Source organism: Aotus nancymaae, unplaced genomic scaffold (assembly GCF_030222135.1).
Source record: "Aotus nancymaae isolate 86718 unplaced genomic scaffold, 86718_ANA_hifiasm-v0.15.2.pri h1tg000088l, whole genome shotgun sequence".
Taxonomy (NCBI): Eukaryota; Metazoa; Chordata; class Mammalia; order Primates; family Aotidae; genus Aotus; species Aotus nancymaae.
Window position 1 is genome coordinate 15,033,364 of NW_026988503.1, and position 26,423 is coordinate 15,059,786.

General features: G+C 40.5%; 1 protein-coding gene and 1 pseudogene across 6 annotated transcripts in view; both read left to right on the top strand.

Annotated features, from left to right (window-relative positions):
• Positions 1–26,423, top strand: part of LMO7 (LIM domain 7) — a 229,263-nt gene that overhangs the window by 6,346 nt on the left and 196,494 nt on the right. The gene's annotated exons all lie outside the window — the stretch shown is intronic.
• Positions 8,622–9,279, top strand: LOC105730658 (protein phosphatase 1 regulatory subunit 14B-like; annotated as a pseudogene).

Consider the following 26,423-nt stretch of genomic DNA (forward strand, 5'->3'; position numbering starts at 1 on the left):
GAGTTCCCTTCCAGAGGGCACATCAATCTCTGCTCCTTTGGTAAGCATCCACTCTTTGATTTCTAGCACTATGGATTTCTCAAGGTAGGTGCGAATGGCCAAGAAATGTCTTAATGCCTACTTGTCATCTCATTTTTTCTTTTACTTTTTTTTTGAGACAGGATCTCACTCTGTTGCCCAGGCTGGAATGCAGTGGCATGATCTTGGCTCACTGCAACCTTTGCCTCCTGGGTTCAAGTGATTCTCCTGCCTCAGCCTCCTGAGTAGCTGCGACTATAGGTGTGCACCACCATGACTAGATAATTTTTGTATTTCTTTTCTTTCTTTTTCTTTTTTTTTTTTTTTGGTAGAGACAGCAATTCACTATGTTGCCCAGGCTGGTCTGAAACTCCTGGCCTCAAGTGATTCACCTGCCTTGGCCTCCCAAAGTACTGGGATTACAGGGCATGAGCCACCATGCCTGGCCCCATTTTTTTCTTTATGTAGTGTTTTATAATTTCTTGAACACAGCATCTTTATATGGCAAATAAGAAAGGATCCTAGAAAAGATAGGGGTGGCAAGAGATGATGGAGTTCATGAAATCCTCTTGAGAGGGAACTGATTCATACAAGTAGGAGCCTGGGCGGGAATGCCGTTAGAACAGCCTGACTCCAGGAAGTGTAAACAGATATGTCAAAGTGTTTCCTGAGGAACTGGGAGGGTTCCAGCACTGTGTCAGTCATTCTGGATTCTTCCAATGTACTGATGCACTGAAAGCTAGAAATGACCTCTTTCATAAAGTGAGGAAAAATACAAAGAACTTGTACCTTTAATAAAACAGGGTGTCAGCCAGGCATGGTGGCTCATGCCTACAATCTCAGAAGTTTGGGAGGCTGAGGAAGACCAGCCTGGTCAACGCAGCAAAAAATCTACCAAAAAACAAAAAAAAAAAGGTGGCACACACCTGCATCTCAGCTGCTTGGGAGGCTTAGGTGGGAGGATCGCCTGAGCCTGGGCAATAGAGGCTGCAGTGTGCCATGATTGTGCCACTGCACTCCAGCCTGGGTCATAGAGTAAGACCCTATCTCTACAAGTAAATTAATAAATAAGAGCATTATTGAACCAGTCAGGGAAGTGGACCCATTGGGTGAAAAATAATGAATGAATGATTTATGGTTCTTGATACACATCACCAAAGATACCCTCTAAAACCTTTGTGGCAGTTTGCACAATGAACAGGGGTTGAGGGCAACATTTTCCTCATATTCTGTCCCAAATTAGAAATTGTGATTTGTATTTTCCCTCTAAGCGAATAGATGAAAGACACATCTTGTCCTAATTTTTCCTCAGATTATTTATTGGTGATATTAAACATTTTTGTAACAGATGACCTATTGGGTTTCCTCCATTGAGGAACGATGAAGCCGAGTCAAGGAGGTTCTGTGTCCTCTAGATAAAGCCACAAAAGGCTCAATGAAGTCACAATTGGCCCTTGTGAAGAAGCCTTGAAACCTTGGTGTTTGTTAAGCCATTTGTAAAGCACAAATCCTTAAAGCTTCTCCTAAGCTTAGGGAGAGAGGAATAGTGTCCTGGATTGGATGGCAGGGAGTGTGCCAATTTATTCAATCTGCGTTGATTCTTGTCTTTCTGTGCAGTGCTCTAGCTCTCTTTCTCTCTGGATGCCAAGGGTGCTTTGGGTAGGGAAAGACTACTGTTGAGACTAAACCCTCCATTCACCTCCCCTCTTCCTATTAAGACTACTTCTCAACATACCAGCATTTGAGTTCTAGAAACACACTAGCTCTGTGAATGCTAGTTAAGAAAAGCAAAGCGACATCAACACATTTGCTCAATCCTTTTAGTTCGGAGGAAATACACCTTGCAGGTGAACTCTGTCTTTGAGTTAGCGTCTGCAGGTTGAGTTGCTTATGTTGTTTCTGCACCCTATAGTTCATGACAGAATGTTCCCAAATACTCGTTGAATGAATGAATATTTTGTGTTCAATCAGAAGGTTGGCCTATTTAATTGATGTTTCCAGATCTCCTTAAGCCTGTTAACTGTCAAAAATGTGTTAGAGCCTAAGGAAGTGATAAATTATGCATACCTGTACTTAACTCTTTAGTTTCAGAATGTGTTAAATAATTATTGGTTGTGTTTCTTTAAAAACACATTTGATGTAGTCAAAGCTCTTAATAAGGATAATAGCTGTCATACACGCACAACTTTGAAACGGAGGTTTAACATGCTCAACTTGCAGCTTTGCTTAAAGAGATGGACATTGGCAAGTTCTACTCTGATGAGTCACAGCACAGTCCTATGAACAGCCTTGCCAAAGATTATGAAATACCCCAGTGGTATGCCCAAAGACTGCTTCTCACTTCTGGATACAGAGTGCTGAGTTTGGTGCTTGAGTGCGTTTTTATGTTGGTACACAGCACTAGGCCTTCTGTCAGTCAAGCACAATGGGATTGCCATGTAGAAAGGTTAGGAAATTTTTGTATGGATTCAGAGGGCAGAACTGGTAACAACTGGTCACAGTGAGACTTTTGACTCAGTATTTTGAAGACCTTTCTATGAATATAGCAGTGCCCTACACTAGAGGAGCTGACTTGAATAGTAAGTTACCTACTAGTGAAGGTTTTTTGCAAAAGAAGCTGAATAAATGACAACTAAAGCAACTAGTATTCTTGAGTTACTGCCACATGCATAAGTGGCTAGTGAACTATACCCATGTATCTTATAATGAAGGACTATTATTACCTGACGGTGTTCTTTTCCAATGAGAGAAAAGAGGGGTGAGAGGTAAAATAATTTCCTCAAGGAAACACTAGAAGTTGTAAGAGCTGGCTGAGGATTTGAATACCTACGGCCTGCCCTCTTAGTGATTACACTCTGCTGCCTGGGAGTGGCACTGGCCAGGTAGTTCATCACTGTTAAGGAATTTAGAATTAGAAAGGAATGGGCTCTTTGTCCTTGTTCCGCCTAAAGCTGTAGGATTAGCTATTTTTTGTACATGACAAATCCTATGCAACTCCCGTTCACCAGCACAAATTCTTTCTTGTGACGTTAGTGCCATATTAGTACATGATCATCAAATATATATAAGTTACAGAATTGCCAATAGACATTATTTTTTTTTCTTTTTTAGAGACGGGGTCTCACTCTGTTGCCCAGGCTAGAGTGCAGTGGTACGATCATAGCTCACTGCAGCCTTGAACTCCTGTGCTCAAGCGATCTTCCTGCCTCAGCATCTGGAACAGTTGGGACTGTAGGCATACACGACCACACCCAGATAATTAATTTTTTTTTGGTAGGGACAAGGTCTTGCTTTGTTTCCTAAGCTGGTTTTGAACTCCTGGCTTCAAGCAGTCCTCCCAACTTGACCTCCCAAAGTGTCGGGATTACAGGTGTGAGCCACCATGCCCAGCCAAATAGACACCGTTGAGCAATTGCAGACTTTAGGTTTATATATTTGATTGTATTTTAGTGATTGTTAGTGTTCATCAACCCTTTTTTTTGCTTTTGTTTTTGTTTTTTTTTTGCTTTGTTGCCCAGGCTGGAGTGCAGTGGTGTGATCTCAGCTCACTGTAAACTCTGCCCCCCAGGTTCAAGTGATTCTCCTGCCTCAGCCTCCTAAGTAGCTGGGATTACAGGCATGCACCACCACACCCAGCTAATTTTTGTATTTTTAGTAGAGATGGAGTTTCACCATTGGCCAGGCTGATCTTGAACTCCTGACCTCGTGATCCGCCTGCCTCAGCCTCCCAAAGTGCTGGGATTACAGGTGTGAGCCACTGCGTCCGGCCTCAATCAACCGTTTAAAGTATTAAAAAAGGGAAACATTTTAATATGACATGGAGTTATACTTTGAGCTAGACTAGGAAATAGATCTCGAAGTAGTTTCTTCTGTAGGATAATTTATAAAAGTATCACCTTCTCTTATGTGACCTACATTTCTGTAGTTCATGCATACTAAAATTGTACAGATGGTTATTGTACAGTGCTTCAAAATACATGTCATGTTTTTGATTAGGATACTTTTTAGTTAGTGTTTAAACTTGTTAGTACCAAAGCTGGGACTCTGGTGAAAAGTTTTTGCACTAGATTGAAATTTGATCTAGATGTGTGAACAGGGAAAGAAATATTTTGAGCTATTTTGTTATACCACCATTTCATAACAGTCAAAGGAAGGGAGGTCGTTGCCAGTCTCATTATAGGATTTCATTCTGGCTTGACCCAGGAGTTCAAGGCTGCAGTGGGCTATGATTGCACCACTGCATTCCAGCCTGGATGACAGAGCGAGACACCCTGTCTCAAAAAAAAAAAAAAAAGGAAGTTCATTGTAGAATTATTTTTTTGCATGACAGTTTAATGTTTTTCATTCTATGTGAGGAAGGGGACAATAAGTGAATGTATTGCCTCTGGAACGGTATCAAACACATTTGGAATTTACCCTAAGGTCTGAAGAAAATATTGTCAGTGTATAAAAAGCATTAGATAGAGTTGGTGAAAACTTCCCTCTCAAACCCTTCATTGCCTTCTCAAACCATTTTTAGGTTTTTCTTCTGTTTCACTTGGTATTTCTAATTTTTCTGTGCTCAGTCTTTCTAATTACTGTCATCAGTGAATGTTAGAACATCCAAGGACTCATCTTCTCTGTCTTCTTTTCTTTGTCTACAGTATCTTCCTAGCAGTGTTATTAAGTTCATATGCCTTCTCCATGCTGATTGCTTCCATATTTACATTCTTGACCCTGACCTTGTCCTTAAATTTTAGTAACTATCTACCCAAGATTTCCCAGTGTAGGTCTGATAAGCATGTCACACTCACTGGATTCTAAGCAAAACTCTTAGTCCTACCCTCTCCCCACCCCTTCCTAATCATCTTCTCATCTCCCCAGGGTTTCTGTCTTAGCAAATGGCATCATTGTTCAGCCAGTTGCTCAGGCTCCCAAATTTGAAGTCGTTATTGACTCTTGTTCTTTTATAACATCACACCCCACATCCAATCTGAAGAAATCCAGCTGGCTGTGTCTTCAAATAGATCCAGACTCTGACCACTTCTTACCACATCCACCATCACCTTTCATCTATGCTGTTGCAGTAGCCTGGACTCCTTGCTTCCAAAAGAGCAGCCAGTTTCCTCTTTAAAAATGGAAGCCAGAGATTATACATCTGACTCTGCACCCTTGCTCCCTCCCCTGACAAAGGCTTTCCATTGCATTAAGAATAAAGCCTGCATTTTTAAGCCAGTCTCTCGGGCCCCACGTGATCTGTCCCCTGCTTGCCTATCTCATCTCCACCCCTACTCTTCGACTTGCTTACTGTGTTCATGCTGGCTTCCAGATGTTCCTCAGATGTACAGAAAAGGGCTTTATCGTAAGGTCTTCGTGTTGCTGTTTCTTCTGCATGAATACATTTTCTTCACTTATTCGGGTCTTAGCCTAAATGATACCTCCTCTTCCCTCCCACTGCCATTATCCTCCCTTGTCCCTCCATACTCAGATTTTATTGCACATATTATCACTTGCCTCTGCATTTTATATACGTGTGTGTGTGTGTGTGTGTGTGTGTCTGTTCAGCTATTTCCACTAGGATATAAGTGCCTTATGTACAAGGGCTTATTTTGTTTTCAAGTCATGAATAGTGGCAAGTGTTTACTAGGCACTCAATATTCCTGGGAAAAGTAAGTGGATGAACGAACAAATACCTTTTAATTCTCTGTACTGAAATCTTTTTAGCCCTGTGACATGACTGACTACTTGGTTATGCTTCATTCAACAAGAGAAGTTGGTTTTGTTGTATTAGTTGGGATTTTCCCTGCTTTTTCGAGTTCTGTTCTAGATTGAGCAAGTTTTGAACATGTTTTTCTGAAAAGAGCAAGTTTTTAAACCATGCCAAATTGACTTTATTTAACCAATTCTAAAGATGCCTGAAAGTAAGCAAGTATCATAAAAAAAAGTGCAAGTAAATTTGAAGATGAGCCTTTTTAGCTGAATACCCTGTGCTTGGGGATAATATGTCATCATGAAACTTTGGGGTATTATTCATGACAAAGATTTCACAACCTGCTGATTGAGTTGTGTCCTGCAGTTTGAGCATGGTCTGTAGTCATAATTGGAGACAGAAAAGCAGAAAATAGCTTTACCCTGTTTAGAAATAAAAAAAATAGAAACTTTATTGAGAACAGGAAAGTTTCTAGCATCTGCTCCAACTTACACATCAGAGGCCCATCTTAATGCTTTGAAAGGGTTGTACTTTATACCAGCTTTCTGATGGAATTATTCTGAAATGGCACACAAAACTGAGGGTGGAGGCTTTCAAAAGGGTTTTGTTCAGAAGTGAAGGGAAAAGGGAAGCTGAAGCTCCTGATACAATTTTGCACAAACTGATTTTCTCTTAAGTTTCTTTTTCTTCTTTTTTGAGACAGGGTCTCACTCTGTCACCCATGCTAGAGTATAGTTGTGCAATCATAACTGACTGCAGGCTTGAACTCCTGTCTCAGCCTCCTGAGTAGCTGGGGCTATAGGTGTACCACCAGACCTGGATAATTTTTAAAATTTTTTTTATAGAGCCAGGGTCTTGCTATATTGCCTAGGTTGGTCTTGAATTCCTGGCCTCAAGTGATCCTCCCACCTTGGCCTCCCAAAGTGTTGGGATTGCAGGCTTGGCCCACTGCTCCCAATCTAACTTGTTTTTTAATGATTGTTTCTAGCTATTACTTGAATTAAAAGATATTCTTTTAAAAAATGATTATATATATATATATAAAATGAGAAAAAAAGAGGTTCAGAGAAGTTAAGCTTCTTCCCCAACACCATGCAGCTGATGCTGGCAGGCCCAGTATTTGAACTTAGATCTGTCTAATAGAAAAATCAAGCTCTCAACCCCTTCATTCATCTTCCTTTGTTTCTCACCCTCCCTTACGTAGCCCTGCCTGTTTTGTGGCATGTACACATCTTATTGTGCTATTGGCTCTTCTATATATCAGCCTGTCTCACTCATTTTCTTGTTTCACAATTGAAGCTAAGTTAAAAAGCATAGAAAAGTGATTAGACTTAATATGGCATGTAGTGGCTGGGTTGGTGGCTCACACCTATAATCCCAGTACTTTGGGAGGCTGAGGTGGGCGGATCACCTGAGGTTGGGAGTTTGAGACCAGCCTGACCAACATGGAGAAACCCTGTCTCTACTAAATTACAAAATTAGCCAGGCGTGGTGATGTGCACCTGTAATCCCAGCTACTCGGAAGGCTGAGGCAGGAGAATCGCTTGAACCCGAAGGCGAAGGTTGCGGCTAGCCGAGATAAAGTATGGCATGTGGTGTAAATTCACACTGAAGTGTAAGTAGATACTATTAAAAAGCTTTCTCATGTTGGGATGGGACAGGGCCTTAGGGACAGTGTGCGTGGTGAGAAAGGGAACAATAGGACACTTGTCAATCTACCAAAAGCATCAGAAAGAACTGGTGATAACTTCCCTCTCAAAACAGTCTGTTCATTGCCCTCTGGGTTCTTCTCCTGTTTCACTTGGTGTGAAGTCCCTTCTGATACTTGACCTGTCAGGGAAGAAACAGCCACAGGACAGTATAAGAGTAAGTGCAGACATGTTGGACAGCAAACCTACAGGAAGCTTGAGGATGGGAAAAGCATTTGGAAACTATTAGAGAAGGTCTTTCTTGACCTGAATCAGAAAGTTGATGCATGGGAAGTATAGTGGAAGGCATTCGAGTTGGGTAGGGGTGGTGCGAGCATGAGGAAGCGAGTATTGAACTGTCCTATGGGCAGGACAATGCAGCTAGTAGTCTACTTAGTGTGGAAAGTGCTGATTTGAAGGTAGGAAGAATTATAAGATCTAAGACCAAATAGTGGATATCAATTTTGATTTTTTTTTTAAATGCCCCATCAGATGATGTTAGAATCTGTTCTACAGAATGGGTCGGTGGAGGGGAAAGATACTATTGCATATTAGAGGATTAAGGATTAAACCCCTTGGACAACGTCTTCTTTTAGGAGGACTGGAAGGGAAGGGGGAGGTGGTGGTCCAAAAGCTAGTAGAAAACTAGGAATGTGTTAGAGATCTTAAGGGAAACACTGGTTTTCTGAAAGGTAAGTAGAGAGAGTAGGATTATGAAGAGTGTTCTAAACTAGGAGTGATCAAGGGAAAAGAAAATGGGAGTAAGACCATTGAAGTTGGCAAGAGAGTAATCTCTCACTTGTTGAAAGTATAGCTCTTAGCTGGTCCAAAGGTAGTGAGTTATCTCAATTGATTGTTCACAGTCAGTTACAGATCGAACTCCTTGTTCTACTCTTTCCCCGCTTCTCACTACTGCACTTGACTAGTCTTTTTTTTTTTTTAAAAAAAAGAAAGTATAGATCTGGAGTGTTGGTGGGGGAGCCAAGCCAAGCTTGGTAAAGTTTTGGTGTAGAGAGGCAGGCACTCCACAAAGGATTAGATCAGAAGAGTTTTCCAAGAAATCAACATTCTCGGGGCGGGGCGCAGCCAGGCCAGGCCCCCGCCGCCGCCCTCCACGGAGCCGCACAGAGCGGAGCGGGCGGGCTAACCCGAGCCAGTCGGCGGGCGTCCCGGTGGCAGCGGCGCAGGGAGGGGCCCGACGCGCGCACGTGGCCCCGGCGGCCGCCATGGCAGATAGCGGCACCGCGTGGGGCGCGGCGTTGGCGGCCCCGGCACCCGGGCCGGGCAGTGGCGACCCAGGACCACGCGTCTACTGTCAGAGTTCCCCCCGGGGCCGCAGGAGAAGGCCCGGGCGGCGCGGACGATGAGGGCCCAGTGAGGCGCCAAGGGAAGGTCACCATCAAGTATGACCACAAGGAGCTACGGAAGCGCCTCAACCTAGAGGAGTGGATCCTGGAGCAGCTCACGCGCCTCTGCGACTGCCAGGAAGAGGAGATCCCAGAACTGGAGATAGACGTGGAGGAGCTCCTGGACATGGAGAGTGACGATGACAGGGCTGCCAGGGTCAAGGAACTGCTGGTTGACTGTTACAAACCCACAGAGGCCTTCATCTCTGGCCTGCTGGACAAGATCCAGAGCATGCAGAAGCTGAGCACACCCCAGAAGAAATGAGGGTCCCCGACCCAGGCGAACGGTGGCTTCCACAGGACAATCGCTGCCCCCAACCTCATAGCAACAGCAATACCAGGGGACCCTGTGGCCAGGCCTGGTGCCATGAGCAGGGCTCCTGGTGCCCCTGGCCCAGGGGTCTCTTCCCCTGCCTCCCTCAGTTTTCCACTTGGGGTTTTTTATTGTTATTAAACTGATGGGACTTTTTGTGTTTTTCTATTGACTCTGCAGCACAGGCCCTTTAATAAAGCTAGGATACGACTTTGGTGCGGCAAAAAAAAGCAACATTCTCCCAAAGATGCTGTTTATTTGTGTTCACAAAATCATTCCCTATTGTCAGCTTACCTACTTTCTTGGATACGTGTTGAAGGTAGAAACCTGTAATATCTAAGGAAATTATACTCTGAGACAACCAGTCTGAAAGAATCATGTGGCCCGCTATATGAAGTACTAAAGTTGATGCACGCTGCTGTGTTTTAGAAATGCTTGATCCACTGAAGATTGTTTGGGGAGGTCACTTTAACCTTCTGAGATTATTTCTCCTTTCAAAATAGGGGAAAATATCTTTCATATCTCCAGGGTTTTAATTCACAATAATTTTGTAAAGATGGTTTGTTTCTAAAATGTTATATTTTCTGTAGAGATGGGATTTCACCATGTTGCCCTGACTGGTCTCCAACCCTTGGGCTCAAGTCTTCCTCCCGCTTTGGCCTCCCACAGTGCTGGGATTACAGGTGTGAACCACTGTGCCTGGCCACATCTTGTTTCTTAATGATGCTTCATCATCCTCTCCCCAGAGATCCTTGTGCTCATGTTTGCACTTCTTTAATATTTTTTCTTGTCAGTGGATTTGTAATAAAACCTAGGGCTAGTTGACTTGCCTGAAATGTTTTATATTGAAGGAAAAAAATTTCCTGTTTATTGTACTGTTGGAAACATGGACATATGTTCTTATACTCTCTGTCCTCTTCCTTTTAGCTACTCTCTGTGTGAATTTTCAGATTAGAATTGGGTTTATAGATTGCATGTATTAAATTTTTTCTTTTCAAATAAATTGTTTTTTGTCTCTATACAGTAATGTTTATGGCTTTGTCTCAGCTATTCATTGTTATGTACTTTTTCTTCTTTAAATTAATTTTTGTATTTTTCATGTGTGTCTTAGAGTCATCTTACTCATTTAGCTCTTCTGGTGTATTCAGTTTGGAGGACGTAACTTTAAGATCTTTCGAGAAGGACATTTTCTGATGTCTTACTAAAAATGAGCTTAATGAGCTATTTTAGAAAAGAAAAGCTTTTGTAGTTTCCACGAAGAAAAGAAATGCAGTTTTAGGTGTTTTATTCAAAGGATAAAGTTTATAAAACTGCCTGTTTTTAAGCCAATTTGCAAACATTTTTAGACTTGGAAAATGCTTGTAAGTCTTGCAAGGTATAACTTGCCAAATAGCTGGTACTTTTGAAATTTGGCCTTAGTTCTGGTAAAAGAATGTGGTTGACAGCCACACTGCAATTTACAGTAACGCTTTTTATGTAAGGAAATGAATCTACTTGGTTTAATAAATTCCAGATGAGTTTCTAGCTCCTTGATTATTACCAAGTTATTTAAAATTCAGGTTTCATTATTCAGTGCAGTGTTTTTTTTTTTTTTTTTTTAAGACAGAGTCTCAGTCTGTCATCTAGGCTGGAGTACAGTGGGGCAATCTCAGTTCATGGCAACCTCTGCCTCCTGAGTTCCAGCAGTTCTTCCTCAGCCTCCCAAGTAGCTGGGTCTACAGGCGAGGGCTACCACACCTGGCTAATTTTTGTATTTTTGGTAGAGATGGGGTTTCACTATGTTGACCAGGCTGGTTTCAAACTCCTGACCTCAGGTGATCCGCCCGCCTCAGCCTTTTAAAGTGCTGGAATTACAGGTGTGAGCCACTGCTCCTGGCCTCGTTACTCAGTTAGTTACAGCAACTGTATCTGTACTTGTGATGACCAGTGGGATGTTAAAATACTTTGTAAAACTGAAACAGTTTTGGGGAAAATTGCTTTTTGGTGGGTCATTTTGTGGCGCAAGCTTATAATGTGGCCAGTGACTCCACATTTGGCTTGGTCTGTGACTAAAAGATGTCAGGCATCCTCTGCTTGTGGCTGGTCCAGGTCTTAAAGGAGATCAAGTGGAAGACTTAGGGAAGTTCTGCTAGTGCCATAAAGGAGAACTTTCTTGAAAGCACACCTAAATATTTCTGCCTACTTCCTATTGGTTACCATATCTGTAAGGGTGTCTGAAAAAGTTTTTAGCTGAGTGTGTCACTGCTTCCAATAATATGGGTCACCTATGACTAAGGAAGAAGAGATTGACAATATTGAGCTGTATCTCTGCCACATTTACTTTCTGATTGTTCCTGTTTCATAGCATTTTGGTTTTTTATGATTGCAATCTATTGTTTTAGCTCTCTGAGGATGTTATATTATTATAGTTTTTTTTTTTCCTTCCTGAATTGTTTCTGTTTCTTCCAAGTTCCTTTTAATTTTCCCTTTTGGCTTTGGTCTCTTGTAAGTTGGAATCTTTTAAACTTCGGGTAGATCCTTTTCCAGCTGGTTTCTGAATTCTCAACCAATCTCTGTATCTCTAGCCGTGTTTCTTACTACCATTCTCTACCCGAAGGACGTGTTGCCTCTAGATTCTGAGACTTTTCCAGGAAAACTTGCATGCTTTGCTACTGTAGTGTCCCTTTGTAGATTTTGAAGTTTAAACTTCCTTCATTCTCTGCAGTCAAGTACCACTCCTCCATCTACTTTCCGTCTTCCAAAAGTTTGTTCCATGTCTTCTTCTACTGTTTTCTCTTTTCCGAGTCTCTTTGCTCTTGTGGGTTATTGATTTAAATTCATGCTGCCATTTTGGGAGGCAGTGAAGACAGAAATGCATAGCCAGTTCATTGTGTTTAACCACAAGTTCAGCGTGTGTGTGTGATGTGCGTGTGTGTTTATTTTTAGATATACATCATAGAAGAGTAGAAAACCATGGATTGAATGAAGGTTACAATTATTGCCAAGGCAGAATTTCATACAAGTAAAATACATGCTGCTTGATTAAACTTAAAAAAAAACTCACTTTATTATAAAATTGAATTGAGAGGGCTTACATAAATCATAAATCCACAGAGTGTAATGAATCAAAACTTGAACCATGCATTGAAGGGATAGTGAACATAGGACAAGCAGAACATGAACATGAGAAAGATAAACTAAACCATAGATGGGTTCAAACTCCTGCCGTATGTTCCGATATCTGTGCAAGTCATCGTCATAATCTTAGTCTTTCTAGAAGTCAACTCGGGGACAGAGTCATGGCCTCATCCATGCCCTTTACAGCCCAGCTTTCCCCTACACTCTTTCATTCACCTCAGGACACAGTATAGAAGAAGAAAATGATCAGTGCATAGTGTGAAATAGATATTCAATAAATTGTTTTTTTCTTCAACTTCTGAAGAACGCTTGCCTCTTCAAGGAAAAAAAGTTAACGTATCTTGTGTATATTGAATATCTAAGTTCTAGTCACTTCAAGCAACTGTGTCCTACAAATAGGAAAACTGTAGATGAAATGGCCTAGGTAACTTGCCCAAGGAAGAGGAAGCCTTAAACCCAAACCTTGGACTCAGTCCTGGTGTGCTTTCTGTGATATCATAATTGCTTCCAGTGACGTTTATTCTGTGCATATTTTACTAAAGGAGAATGACACTCTTGCGCCACTTCACTTAGTATTAGTTGTCTGTCTTTGGTACAAACTTCTTGAAGGGAGGTGCTAAACCATTCAGCACCAAGACAGTGCCTGGAGCCTTGATGATAGCCCAGTTGAAATTTCTAAAAGGAAAACACGTTGAATGGATTCAGTGCTTCGTGCATAATATAGGTATTATAAAGTATTATTTATTGAGATCTGAGATAGTGACTTGGACCTGCAGCTTCTGGAGGGAAGAAATGCTGAGTAAGGGAAGGAAAGCTATCAGTACACCTGGTAGCAGTCTGTGATGGCTCAGGTATTTTGTAGTTAAAAGGAATACATGACAGGTCTGTAATGATGGAGTCCAGTAAATAGTTTTCTGTTATCCTAGTGAATTTACATTTGTAATCCTGGTACCATAAGTCAACAGATAATTCACAACTTGCCATCATGAATGTTAGAGATTTTTTATATTGCTCAAATATAAACTTAGGTAAGTTTGTACCTAAAACCTAGCAAACAAATAAATTAGCAAATATATAATTTCACTGTGTACTTTTCTTGGTCTTTGCAACCACAGTGGATCTCTTGATAAAGAATGTAATTAAATCAAAAGGCAACACTAAATCTAGGTTTTATTTCATACAAAAAAAGTACCTTTCTCACTCTTATCATCCCTACACTATCCTCCACCTTTTCCCCAAATAAGAAATTTGGAATGTATATTAAAACTTCTAGCAGGAAATAGTTCACAACTGACATGAAGAGACTTTAAAGAAGGGGAGAGCTTACAAATGTGTAGGAGACCTTCAAAGAATTCCAGCCACAGAAGGTAGCAACAGTAGGAAGATGTCCTCAATGGCCAAAAAGGTTTGAGAAAGAAATGCTGTTGCTGAAACCAGAAAAACAAATCTGGGGCCATCGTGAGGACAATCAGGTGGAGTTTTCGTTTATGGGATTTCGTGAGACAATGAGAGAGAAAGGGGAAGAAATAGCCTGATCTCTCTGTTCTTTTTTTCTCATTTTTAGCCTACACATTGTATTGGTCTAATCCAGTTGGAAGCCACTGGCCAAGTAGCCAAGATGATACAGTCTCTAGTGTCCAGTCTCCCATGGCACAGGAAGGGAGTGTAACTGGATCTGATAGAAGCCAGATAATAGATGGGGCTGGGGTGTGTCGGGGCTAGGGATGGGGCAAGCAAAATAACCAGCATAGAATACATTTTCCTCTGCATCTCTCTTTCCCTGAGGCCTAACATTAGGTCTAGACTGAGATTCTCTTTGCGATTTTCCTTACTTAACATTATATATTCCAGTCTTATTACCCAGGATCTTGGTCTATTGTTTTTTTTTCTCTTCCTCTTCTCCTATCTCAAAGTCTTCAATACATGCTTAGTTAATACTTATTTTTCAAATAGTTTCCTTCCATCCCTTTTTAGATAATACAACTTCTCAATCCTTGCAGATCTGCAAGTCTCTTATTACCCGAGAGGTGAGTGGTTTCTTATCTAGCTATAGAAGTTTCAGTTTGTGGAGCTTGTCCCTCTGAAGTGGGTAGAGTTGTTCTACAGTCTTCTAATTTCCAGCGTTGTAGATGAAAAGCCTGTTGTAACCTGTTACAAGCTTATCTGGAAGCTTGTTATTTTTTAAAAAAATATTTTTCTTCACCACAGAATGTCAGGTTTTATCTGACTCAGCGACATTTATTCTATTTGATTCTCATCTCACATATTTTTGTAATTTCTTTTGTTTGCATTTAGATTTTCTACAGATCTTTTCAGAGTCTTTCCATGATTTTTATCTCTTTGTAGAAGTGTTGCTCTGTGGTTGATATTTACTTGAGGTCTCTAATGTTGGTGGTGCTGATGCTTCAATTTATGTGCTGAATATTTTTGTTCATGGATTATATATATATGTATATGTTTGTTTTAAAAGGGTCATTTAAAAAATATTTACTTGAATTTTCTGAAGTGCTTGTTGTTTCTTCAAGTTGTCACCTGTGTCTTCCAGGAGCTCGAACTCATTAGGAGTTGGAAGGATTTTTCTTGTTTGTTCTGTCTTTGGCTGCGGGACTCCCTGAGGTATGTGGTTAGTCTTTCTTTGTGTTGTCGTTGCAGCTCAGGTCACATTTCTGGGCTGCCTTGTGTCATGGCAGCTCAGTGGTTTCTATCCATGCCACAGGCGGTGAGTCTGCAGCAAGTCCTTGTCCCATCTTGAGACACCCGCAGGAGATGTCTCTGCTCTTAGGTTCCTTTGTTTTCCTGTTCAGGAAAACATCTCTACCTCCTCTCATCCTGGAAGCCATGGCAACGGTTGTTGTGATTCCCTTCGGGATCCAGGTCTATCTGTGGGTCACTTTGTCCTACAAAGTGTGGGCAAAGCCTTACCTTGGGGCTCTTCCCCTCTTGGTCTTCCAGTTCTCTCATGCTGAAGCTAAGATAGTCCTATAGCAGACAAGATGTCTACTCTCTGGGGACCAAATACTTTGCCTGAAACTGTGAGTCCAGGGGAGGTGTTTCATTTGGATTTGAAGTTGGGAGAAGAAGGAAGATTGCATTTGACATGCTACCACTTCTTTTTTTTTTTTTTTTTTGAGACGGAGTCTTGCTCTGTCACCAGGCTGGAGCGCAGTGGTGCGGTCTCGGCTCACTGCAACCTCCACCTTCTGGGTTCAAGTGATCCTTCTGCCTCAGCCTCCCAAGTAGCTGGGACTACAGGCACGTGCCACCATGCCTGGCTAATTTTTGTATTTTTGGTAGAGACGGAGTTTCCCCATGCTGGTCAGGATGGTCTCGATCTCTTGACCTTGTGATCCGCCTGCCTCAGCCTCCCAAAGTGCTGGGATTACAGGCGTGAGCCACTGTGCCCAGCCTTACCACTTCTTAATATGTTTAAAAACACTTTAGCCTTTCTGTAGATGCACTATTAATAGTATCGTATTTTTGCCCATCTACTCAGCAATTCAAATTGGTAATTTACTTTTGAAATATATATATTTTAAAAAACTTAAATTCAAAATTTTCTATCATTTAAAATTGTTTCTATATTTCAAAACCTGGACTGTAACATTTTCTCTTACGTTATGACTTGGGAATAAATGTGTGCATATTTTGTATGTTAAAGGGTTGTCATAGTTATGGTTTCTGAGGTGCCCTGTTTAGCTTGTGGTTAGTAGACTATAGAAGGATTACAGTTAGTGTCAGTGGAGAGAGATCCTAGCCAACAAGTTTCATTTGGATGTAGAGTGTGTGGCTCTTGGAAAGGTTACATCAATTCTGTTGGCTATGTAAAAGCTTAGCTCAGGACCGGCACACAGGCATTCTCCCTGAGTACCCCACCCTGTGAAGAGGATTAGACTTCAGGAGCCTCTTTTTCCCTTCCCTGGTTGAGTCATCAGTCCTAGGATGAGCCAGGCTTATTCTTTAATATTATACTGCTCTGTGTCTCCACAAAAAGATATGTTGAAACCTTAACCCCCAGTACCACAGAATGTTTCTTATTTGGACATAGAGCCCCTACAATGGTAATCAAGTTAAATGAGGTCGTTAGGGTGGGATGAATCTAGTGTTATTGGTGTCTTTATAAAAAGGGTAGATTTGGATACAGAAAAAAGGGTAGATGTGGATACAGAGGCAGACATGCACAGAGGGATGAAAGCCACGGGAAGATGGAGAATTAGAGATGCTTCTACAAGCCAAGGATGCCGAAGACTGCCAGCAAACCACCAGACCGTGGGAACAGAGAAGCAAGGATCTGTTTCCTGTGGGTTTCAGAGACAGCATGGCCATGTTGACACCTTGATGTCAGACTTCTGGACTTCAGAACTGTGAAACAATACATTTCTGTTGTTCGAAATCACTCAGTTGTGGTACTTTATTACAGCAGCCCTAGGAAATACCAGCAAACACTCATCATCACTGATATCCTATTTGGTAATTTTTGCCAATTCCATGAGTGAGAAGTATCTCATGCATATGTGTGTGTGTATACATGTGTGTTTTGGTGACAGCAGTGGTCAATTTAATGAGCCAGCAAAGGAACACCTGAAGCATAGTTATGAAAGTCCTGAACTACTGTCAGCAAAACGAGAACTCTCAGATATTATGATCCAGATCCCTGCCAGGTAGAAGAGAGAGTGCGTACGAACCAGCCCAGTGAATTGGATTCTCCTAGAGTGACACAATTTCCTCAAAAACCAACTCAAGTTAAAAAAATTTGCATTTAATACTTCCCGGGTTTCCCTTTCAATGAATATCCTTCTCATATCCGTTTGCCATTGGTTACTGGATTTCTTATTAATATGTAGAAGTTTTTTTGTATATTTTAGACATAATTCTTTGTTACATTTACATGTTCCAAATATCTTCTGTAAGGCCCTCACCTATTTATTACTTTTGTTCTATAGGAGTCTTTCTTGAACAGATTCTTTGCTTTGATGTCACCGTCATTCATTCTTGTTTCATGGTTAATAATTTTGTGGATCCTTTAAACAAAGATATTCTTCTCTATATCCTTCTGATGCCTTTATAATTTTATATTCACATTTGGATAACCAATTAATTTAGATTTTATGTGTGAGGTACGAGATAGTGGCCAACCTTTCCCAGCGCTATTTTGGCTTTTTTTTTTCCCCTTCAGTTTTCCTAGCACCATATACTGAATGATCTCTTCCTTCCTTCCTTCCTTGCTGCTTCCTTAAAAATACATCGAGGTTCTCATACACACTTACCTGTTTTCGAGTTCTCTCTAATTCATTTGTCTACTGCTGTACCAGTATCATTTTTGTTTTAAATCAGTTTTGAGGTGTGTCAAATAGGTAGTGTATCTTCAGTTTTTCAAAATTGGTTTAACTATTTATAAATTTGTATTTTTCCACACAAGCTTTAGAATTAGTTTGAATTTTTTTCAGATAATCCAGCTAGTGTTTGATTAAAATGTATTGAATATTTTGGGGAGAATCAACATCTTTACAATGTTTTATCTTATTTGTGAACAGGGTATATTTCTTTATTTTCCAAGTCTTCTTTAATATTCCTTTAATATATTTTTTAAAAATATGACTAACGTTCATATTTATCAGATTAAATCTAGGAACTTCATAGTTTTTGCTACAGCTCTGAATGGTATCTTATTCAACAATATCTTCTCATTGGTTAGTGTAGAAAAATGCTATTGAGAAGTTTTTCTGTCGAGGAACTCAACTCTTATTAATTCTAAGAGTTAATTTTTTTCTCTTTAGATGATCAGATCATCTCTAAATCACCATAATTTTGTCTCTTTCCTTCCACTCTCTCATATTTTTCTTTTATTACCTGGGTCAGCATCTTCAGTGTTATATGATATCTTTGACTTGCTTCTATCTTAATAGGAATGGGTCAAAAGTTTCTCTGCTTTTCTACTCTATGCTATAACTTTTGATACATGTTTTTAACAAATCAGTTTATAGGCACTTTCTTTTATTCCATGTTTTGAGAATATTCATCATAATTGGATGTTGAACTATGTCACATGAATTTTTAGCATCTACTAAAATTATGTGAGTTTTTCCCCCAGTCCATTAATGTGGTGAAATACAGTGGCAAATGTTATAATATTAAGCTACCCTTTTGTATTAGTCTGTTTTTATGCTGCTGATAAAGACATACCTGATACTGGGAAGCAAAAGGGGTTTAATTTGACTTACAGGAGACCTCAGAATCATGATGGAGGGTGAAAGGCACTTCTTACATGGTGATGTCAAGAGAGAATGAGGAAGAAACAAAAGTGGAAACCCCTGATAAAACCATCAGATCTCTGAGACTTATTCACCATCATGAGACTAGCACAGGAAAGACTGACCTCCATTATTCAGTTACCTCCCTCTGGGTCCTTCCCACAATACATGGGAATTCTGGGAGCTACAGTGCAAGTTGAGATTTGAATGGGGACACAGCTCATATCGTTCTGCTCCTGGCCTCTTAAATCTCATGACCTCACATTTCAAAACCAATCATGTCTTCCCAACAGTCTCCCAACATCTTAACTCATTTCAGCGTTAACCCAAAAGTCCACAGTCCAAAGTCTCATCTGAGTCAAGGCAAGTCCCTTCCACCTATAAGCCTGTAAAATCAAAAGCAAGCTAGTTACTTCCTAGACACAATGAGATTGCAGGCATTGGGTAAATACAGCCATTCCAAATGGGAGAAATTGGCAACAACAAAGGGGTTACAGGACCCATGCAAGTCTGAAATCCAGCAGGGCAGTCAAATTTTAAAGCTCCAAAATTATCTCCCTTGATTCCAGATCTCACATCCAGGTCATGCTGATACACGAGGTGGGTTCCCATGGTCTTGGGCAGCTTTGCTCCTGTGGCTTTGCAGTGTACAGCCTCCCGTCCTGGCTGCTTTCACAGGCTGGCATTGAGTGTCTGTGGCTTTTCCAGGCACATGGTGCAAGCTGTTGGTGGTCTACTATTCTAGGGTCTGGAGGACGGTGGCTCTCTTCTCACAGCTCCACTAGGCAGTGTCCCAGTAGGGACTCTGTGTGGGGGCTCTGACCCCACATTTTCCTTCCACACTGCCCTAGCAGAGGTTCTCCATGATGGCCCCACCCCTGCAGCAAACTTTTGCCTGGGCATCCAGGTGTTTCCATACATCTTCTGAAATCTAGGTGGAGGTCCCCAAACCTTGATTCTTGCCTTCTGTGTACCTGCAGGCTCAACACCATGTGGAAGCTTCCAAGGCTTGGGGCTTCCCCACTCTGAAACCACAGCCAGAGCTGTACTTTGGTCCCGTTCACCTGTGGCTGGAGTGGCTGGGACACAGGGCACGAAGTCCCTAGGCTGCAACAGGATAGGGCCCCTGAGCCTGGCCCACAAAACCACGTTTTCCTCCTTGGCCTCCAGGCCTGTGAGGGGAGGGACTGCCATGAAGGTCTCTCACGTGGCTTGGAGACATTTTCCCCATAGTCTTGGGGATTACCATTAGGCTTCTTGCTACTTATCCAAATTTCTGCAGCTGGCTTCAATTTCTCCTCCAAAAATGGGTTTTTCTTTTCTACTGCATCATTAGGCTGCAAATTTTCAGAACTTTTATGCTCTGTTTTCCTTTTAAAACAGAGTGCTTTTAACAGCACCCAAGTCACCTCTTGAATGCTTTTCTGCTTAGAAATTTCTTCTGCCAGACACCCTAAATCATCTATCTTAGGTTCAAAATCTGACAAATCTCTAGGGCAGGGTAAAATACTGCTAGTCTCTTTGCTAAAACATAGCAAGAATCACCTTTGCTCCAGTTCCCAACAAGCTCCTTGTCTCCATCTGAGATCACCTCAGTCAGCCTGGACCTTATTGTTCATATCACTATCAAGCACTTTTGTCAAAGCCATTCAACAAATCTCTAGGAGGTTCCAAACTTTCCTACATTTTCCTGTTTTCTTCTGAGCCCTCCAAACTGTTCTAACCTCTGCCTCTTACACAGTTCCAAAGTCACTTCCACATTTTCGGGTATCTTTTCAGCAACACCCCACTCTGCTGGTACCAGTTTACTGTATTAGTCTGTTTTCATGCTGCTGATAAAGACATCACCAAGACTGGGAGGAAAAAGAGGTTTAATTGGACTTATAGTTCCACATGGCTGGGGAGGCCTCAGAATCACGGCAGGAGGCGAAAGGCACTTCTTACATGGTGGTGGCAAGAGAAAATGAGGAAGAAGCAAAAGTGGAAACCCCTGATAAACCCATCAGGTCTTGTGAGACTTATTCACCATCATGAGACTAGCACAGGAAAGGTTGGCCCCTATGATTTAATTTCCTCCCTCTGGGTCCCTCCCAGAAGTCTTGGGAATTCTGGGAGATACAATTCAAGTTGATATTTGGTGGGGACACAGCAAAACCACATCACCTTGCTTTCTTGGGATAAAAACAGCATTTTTTTGTGATTATGAATTTTGAAAATATTTTATTAGCTTCTATTATTTGATATTTTTCTAAGACTTTTTCTCTTTTATATTCTTAAGTGAATTGTCCCTGCATTTTGTCTTTGGGCCTTGGTTAGATCTGGAATCAAAATTTTATTAGCCTCATTAAATGAATTGTGTTGCCTTCTCTCTTATTCTGTCATGTGTAAAAATATTTAAGTCTGGGACATATTTCAGGGGAGCACAGATTAAAAATCAATTCCTTTCTGCATTTATGTTGGAATTTTGTATAATTCTAAAACTATTCTAGTTAGAGTCTCAAATTGTAGTTAATAGTTCATAATGTTCTTTTTTTTTTTTTTTAAGGTTTGTCTGGTCCAGGTCTTTTTTTTTTTCTTTTTTTCTTTTTATTTATTATTATTTTTTATTGCATTTTAGTTTTTGGGGTACATGTGAAGAACATGCAAGATTGTTGCATAGGTGCATACGTGGCAGTGTGATTTGCTGCCTTCCTCCCCTTCACCTATATCTGGCATTTCTCCCCATGCTATATCCCCCCAACTCCCCACCCCCTGCTGTCCCTCCCCTATTTCCCCACAACAGACCCCAGTGTATAGTGCTCCCCTCCCTGTGTCCATGTGTTCTCATTGTTCAACACCCACCTATGAGTGAGAACATGCGGTGTTTGATTTTGTGTTCTTGTGTCAGTTTGCTGAGAATGATGGTTTCCAGGTTCATCCATGTCCCTACAAAGGATGTGAACTCATCATTTTTGATGGTGGCATAATATTCCATGGTGTATATATGCCACATTTTCCCTGTCCAGTCTATCATTGATGGGCATTTGGGTTGGTTCCAGGTCTTTGCTATTGTAAACTCTGCTGCAATGAACATTCGTGTGCATGTGTCCTTATAGTAGAATGATTTATAATCCTTTGGATATATACCCAGTAATGGGATTGCTGGTTCAAATGGAATTTCTATTTCTAGGTCCTTGAGGAATCGCCACACTGTCTTCCACAATGGTTGAACTAATTTACACTCCCACCTACAGTGTAAAAGTGTTGCTATTTCTCCACATCCTCTCCAGCATCTGTTGTCTCCAGATTTTTTAATGATCGCCATTCTAACTGGTGTGAGGTGGTATCTCAATGTAGTTTTGATTTGCATTTCTCTAATGACCAGTGATGATGAGTATTTTTTCATATGCTTGTTGGCCTCATGTATATCTTCTTTTGTAAAGTATCTGTTCATATCCCTTGCCCACTTTTGATTGGGCTTGTTTGTTTTTTTCTTGTAAATCTGTTTTAGTTCGTTGTAAATTCTGGATATCAGCCCTTTGTCAGATGGGTAAGCCGCAAAAATTTTTTCCCATTCTGTTGGTTGCCAATTCACTCTAATGACTGTTTCTTTTGCCGTGCAGAAGCTGTGGAGTTTGATTAGGACCAAAAGCATTGGCAACAGAAGCCAAAATAGACAAATGGGACCTAATTAAACTCCATAATGTTCTTGTAAAATACCTCGGTGTATTCATTTAGAAGATTCTTACTGAGCACTTCTTATGTTCTAGACGATGTAGGGGCTAGGGAAACAGCAGCAATCAAATAAAGAAAAGTCTGTAGCCTTGTGAGACTTACCTGCATTTTAGTGAGAGAGATTTAAAAAATACACCTTAGCTAACATCATATTAAATCTTCGTTTATTGCTCCACTTTACTCTGTATTTTTCTTATTATAGGTTATCCTTTAAATCTCACAAAATTCCTATCCAGAGGTATGTTTATCTAAGTGATCATTTCAAAGAATCAATTTTGGTTTAATTTGCATTTTTTTGATATGTTTGCAGGGAATGGAATCTCCATTGCATCATTTCTGCCCTTCTCTACATCTTCCTTCTTGTTTCTTGGTTTTCACACTTGCATTTTCCAGCTTTTTGATTGGCTAGCTGACGGGATGCAGTGTTCTTCAGTGCACAGTGTTACTATGCCAGAACTCACTGCATCTTGCTTTTCTCTCTTCACAGGGTCTTTGTTATTTCTGTTTCTTTCAGATTCTTCTGCCCACCAGAGGCCTGGGGCTTCATGGTCTCAGGAGGCTGTCGAGTAGGCCATCTCCTGTGCTGTCTATGAGTAGAAGGACCTCGGTTTCTAAACATGACTCTGTTAGTTTGCCATGTTTTCTGTTTTTAGAAACCCGCTCCCTTGAGTCTTTGAGGTTTTGTTTCTGAGCCCCTTCCTGAGTAGTAGGAGGAGAGGTGCCTCATCCCTTGTCATGAATTTCAGGTAGGGGGTAAGGCTGACTGATAACAGGTACTTTGGCAACAGAATTTAGAACGTAGGCAAAAGAGTATGGACTTGGTTAAGTGATGCAAGGCCACAGACATTTTGGCAAATGTGTATTTTCACATTTAATCTTCTCACTGTTCATTTTAGATTACTTATCCTAAGAAGTTTTAATAATTCTCTCTAACAGTAATTCTTCCTTCTACATATTATCTTACCACTTTCTTTGGATCTCTGTTGTATGTGTTTATCTCCTTTAAAATAGTGATGCTCATACAGCTTTGTCTCCCACCCTAATGAGAACACCGAAAGGGCTGAGACTGGGTTTTCATCTTTGCGCTTTTCATCATACTATGTATGTATAGTAGGTGCCAAAGGAAAGTTGAGATGTATTAAATGAAATATTGTCAAGCCCTACTTTTAGACAGAAAGTAGCTTCTTGATATTGGAAAGCCCAGAATAAAATTCACATCTATGAAAATGCTTTGTAGACTGCTCTATGTGACCATGAGCAAGTTACAGAACTTCTCTGTGCTTTAGCTTTCTTATTGCAAAGCAGTAGTAAAACCTGCTTCATGGGGTTCAGAGGGTGAGAGGAAGCAAGGAAGAAGCTGTTTCAGTTGGAGCAATGAGGGAATATGGTCAAATGTGGACACCAGAAGTAAGGAAAAGGGCCAGATTCCATAAAAAGTAGGTAAGTCACCAGGCAGGAGTTCCAGCCACTGCCACCTGTTTCTCATTCCTGTTCCTCACCTCTCAGGCTGAGTACACAGGAGGCATGAAAAACGTCTCCTCCGCCAGAACTGTGACATTCGGAGCGCATCTGCACTGGAAGCAGGTGTTCTCGTCTCTTCTTGTGCTTTATTTTTGTTATTTGGATTTTGACAACTTTTTTTAGCTATGATTTGTGTGCTATAAAATTTTTCCTTCTTGATGAAAGATTCTTAAGCATTCTCTCACCTTATCATGATTTCTGAGGGTTAGTTGTTTACAGTGGACAGATACTTTCTTAAATGGTGTGCTTTTCTGTTGCTAGCAATGATAAATTGTAAGTGTTTGGTATGTGGGATTTATAACTTCAGATTCTTATTTATTTGCCCTTTTAAATTTTGTTTATAAAATTCTTTTGTACTGTTAGGTAAAAAAGTGACAGTTTAACTGAAAGACTACTCACCTTTGACCCATGACTCACCTTTACTCATACGTCAAACTTAATAAACTTTATAAAGACTTTTATTTTCTGACAATAGAGCTTCCAGTTTTGTTCATTATGTGGTACTCAACATTCTTATGAAAGCTATGATTTCTTTTATTAAAAACATGAACATAAGCACACGTTTTGCACACAACTTCAGTGGTTTCATGAATCCCATGAGTCTTGTTCAATGGAGTAAACAACTCAGGCTAGGGCGGATGTCATGTCTTTTTCACCTTGAAACTAGTTTCTTTTTGCTTTCGAGGCAGAGTCTCACTCTGTCACCCAGGATGGAGTGCAGTGGCATGATCTTGGCTGACTGCAGCTGTAACCTCCCAGGCTCAAGTGATCCTCCCACCTCAGCCTTCAGAGTAGCTGGGGCTACAGGTGTGTGTCCCCACACCTGGTTAATTTTTGTATTTTTTGCAGAGACGGGGTCTCACTGTGTTTCCCAGGCTGGTCTTTAACACCTGAGCTGAAGCAAAGTGTTGGGATGACAGGCGTGAACCACTGTACCGGCAAAACTTTTTTTAATGTGCCAAAAGTTTTTCTGTATAGTCCAACTCATGGAATTTTTAGAAGCCAATCATTTAACCAGGATTATAATTTTCAGCTACTTTTTTGCTTCCTCATTTACCTTTGCATTCTTGAAGTATTAGGTTGTTTTTACAATTACCCTGTAAAGGTCAGTAAGGAGATAATGATTAACCTTGAATGAGGACTGTGTGAACAAAAATGTTAATTTAACTGGCCCAGACTTACAAAACTCACATTGGTGGTTTAGGTCTTATAAAGTACTTTCCTGTGTGCTTTCATCTGATTCTTTCAGAACCCCTCTCTGTTAGGAATGGCAGATAAAATTGTCATTTTACATATGAGAAAACGAAAGCCCACTTACGTGACTTATATATAGCTTTCAAATGGTGGGGTTGAGACGAGGGCCTCTAATTTTTAATCCCAATATTACTCGTGGATTGTATTTTCCTGTGGGTCATTATATATTGTCTCACGGAGTATATTTTCCCATAGGTCATTGTAGTTGCTAATTAAATGTATAAGTAAGTTTTTTTTTTTTTTAACTATAGATCGATCTATCCATCTATATCTGTATCTATATCTATATATTCTCTAGGGTTGACTGCTTTTTAGACTTACTTTTATCTAGTCTTTTTTATTGAAATTCATTCTATTCTCTTCCCTGTGCCAGGATTTTTTTTCTAATGCTCCTTTCTGTGATATATTTTCTCTCTGCTCTCTAGAGGTACCTCAGATTTTTTTTTTTTTAAAGGTTTTATATTCTGTAACTAGGATTTTGGAATAGAGAAGGGTGAATGTAAGAAGTATGTCAGTGAATTCTTAAGTATGCTTCCCTGATTATAATTTTATTTAATCAAGTTTATTAAGAGAATATAGGAATATGGCCACTTCTAAAGTTGGGTCTTTTTTTAACTTTTAATTTTTTGATACATTATATATATATTTTTTTTTAAAAAAAAAATTTTTTTTTTTTTTTTTTTTTGAGACAGAGTCTCACTCTGTCACCAGGCTCCAGGCTGGAGTGCAGTGGCACGGTCTCGGCTCACTGTAACCTCTGCCTCCCGGGTTCAAGCAATTCTCCTGCCTCAGCCTCCCAAGTAGCTGGGACTACAGGCGCATGCCACCACGCCAAGCTAATTTTTGTATTTTTAGTAGAGATAAGGTTTCACCATGTTGTCCATGATGGTCTCGATCTCTTGACCTCGTGATCCGCCTGCCTTGGCCTCCCAAAGTGCTGGGATTACAGGCTTGAGCCACTGCACCTGGCCATATATATATATATATATATACACACACACACACACACACACACACACATATATATATACACACACACACACATATATATATATACACACACACACATATATATTTATGGACAGCACACGATTTTGATACAGGCATGTAATATGTAATAATCACATCAGGGCAAATGAGGTATCCACTGCAAGCATTTATCTTTTGTGTAACACAGTCCAATTATACTCTTTCAGTTATTTTAAAATATACAATTAAATTATTTTTGGCCACAGTTACCTTGTTGTCCTTGCAAATACTAGAACTTAGTCATTCTTCTGATGTTTTTGTAACCATTAGCCCTCCCCTCCTCCCCCTCACCTCCCACTCCTCTTCCCAGTCTCTGGTAACCATCCTCTACTCTCTGTCTCCATGAGTTCAATTGTTTTAATTTTTTGCTCTCACAAATTTATAAAAAATATTAATATGTAAAAATAAATTTTTAGCTCTATAAGA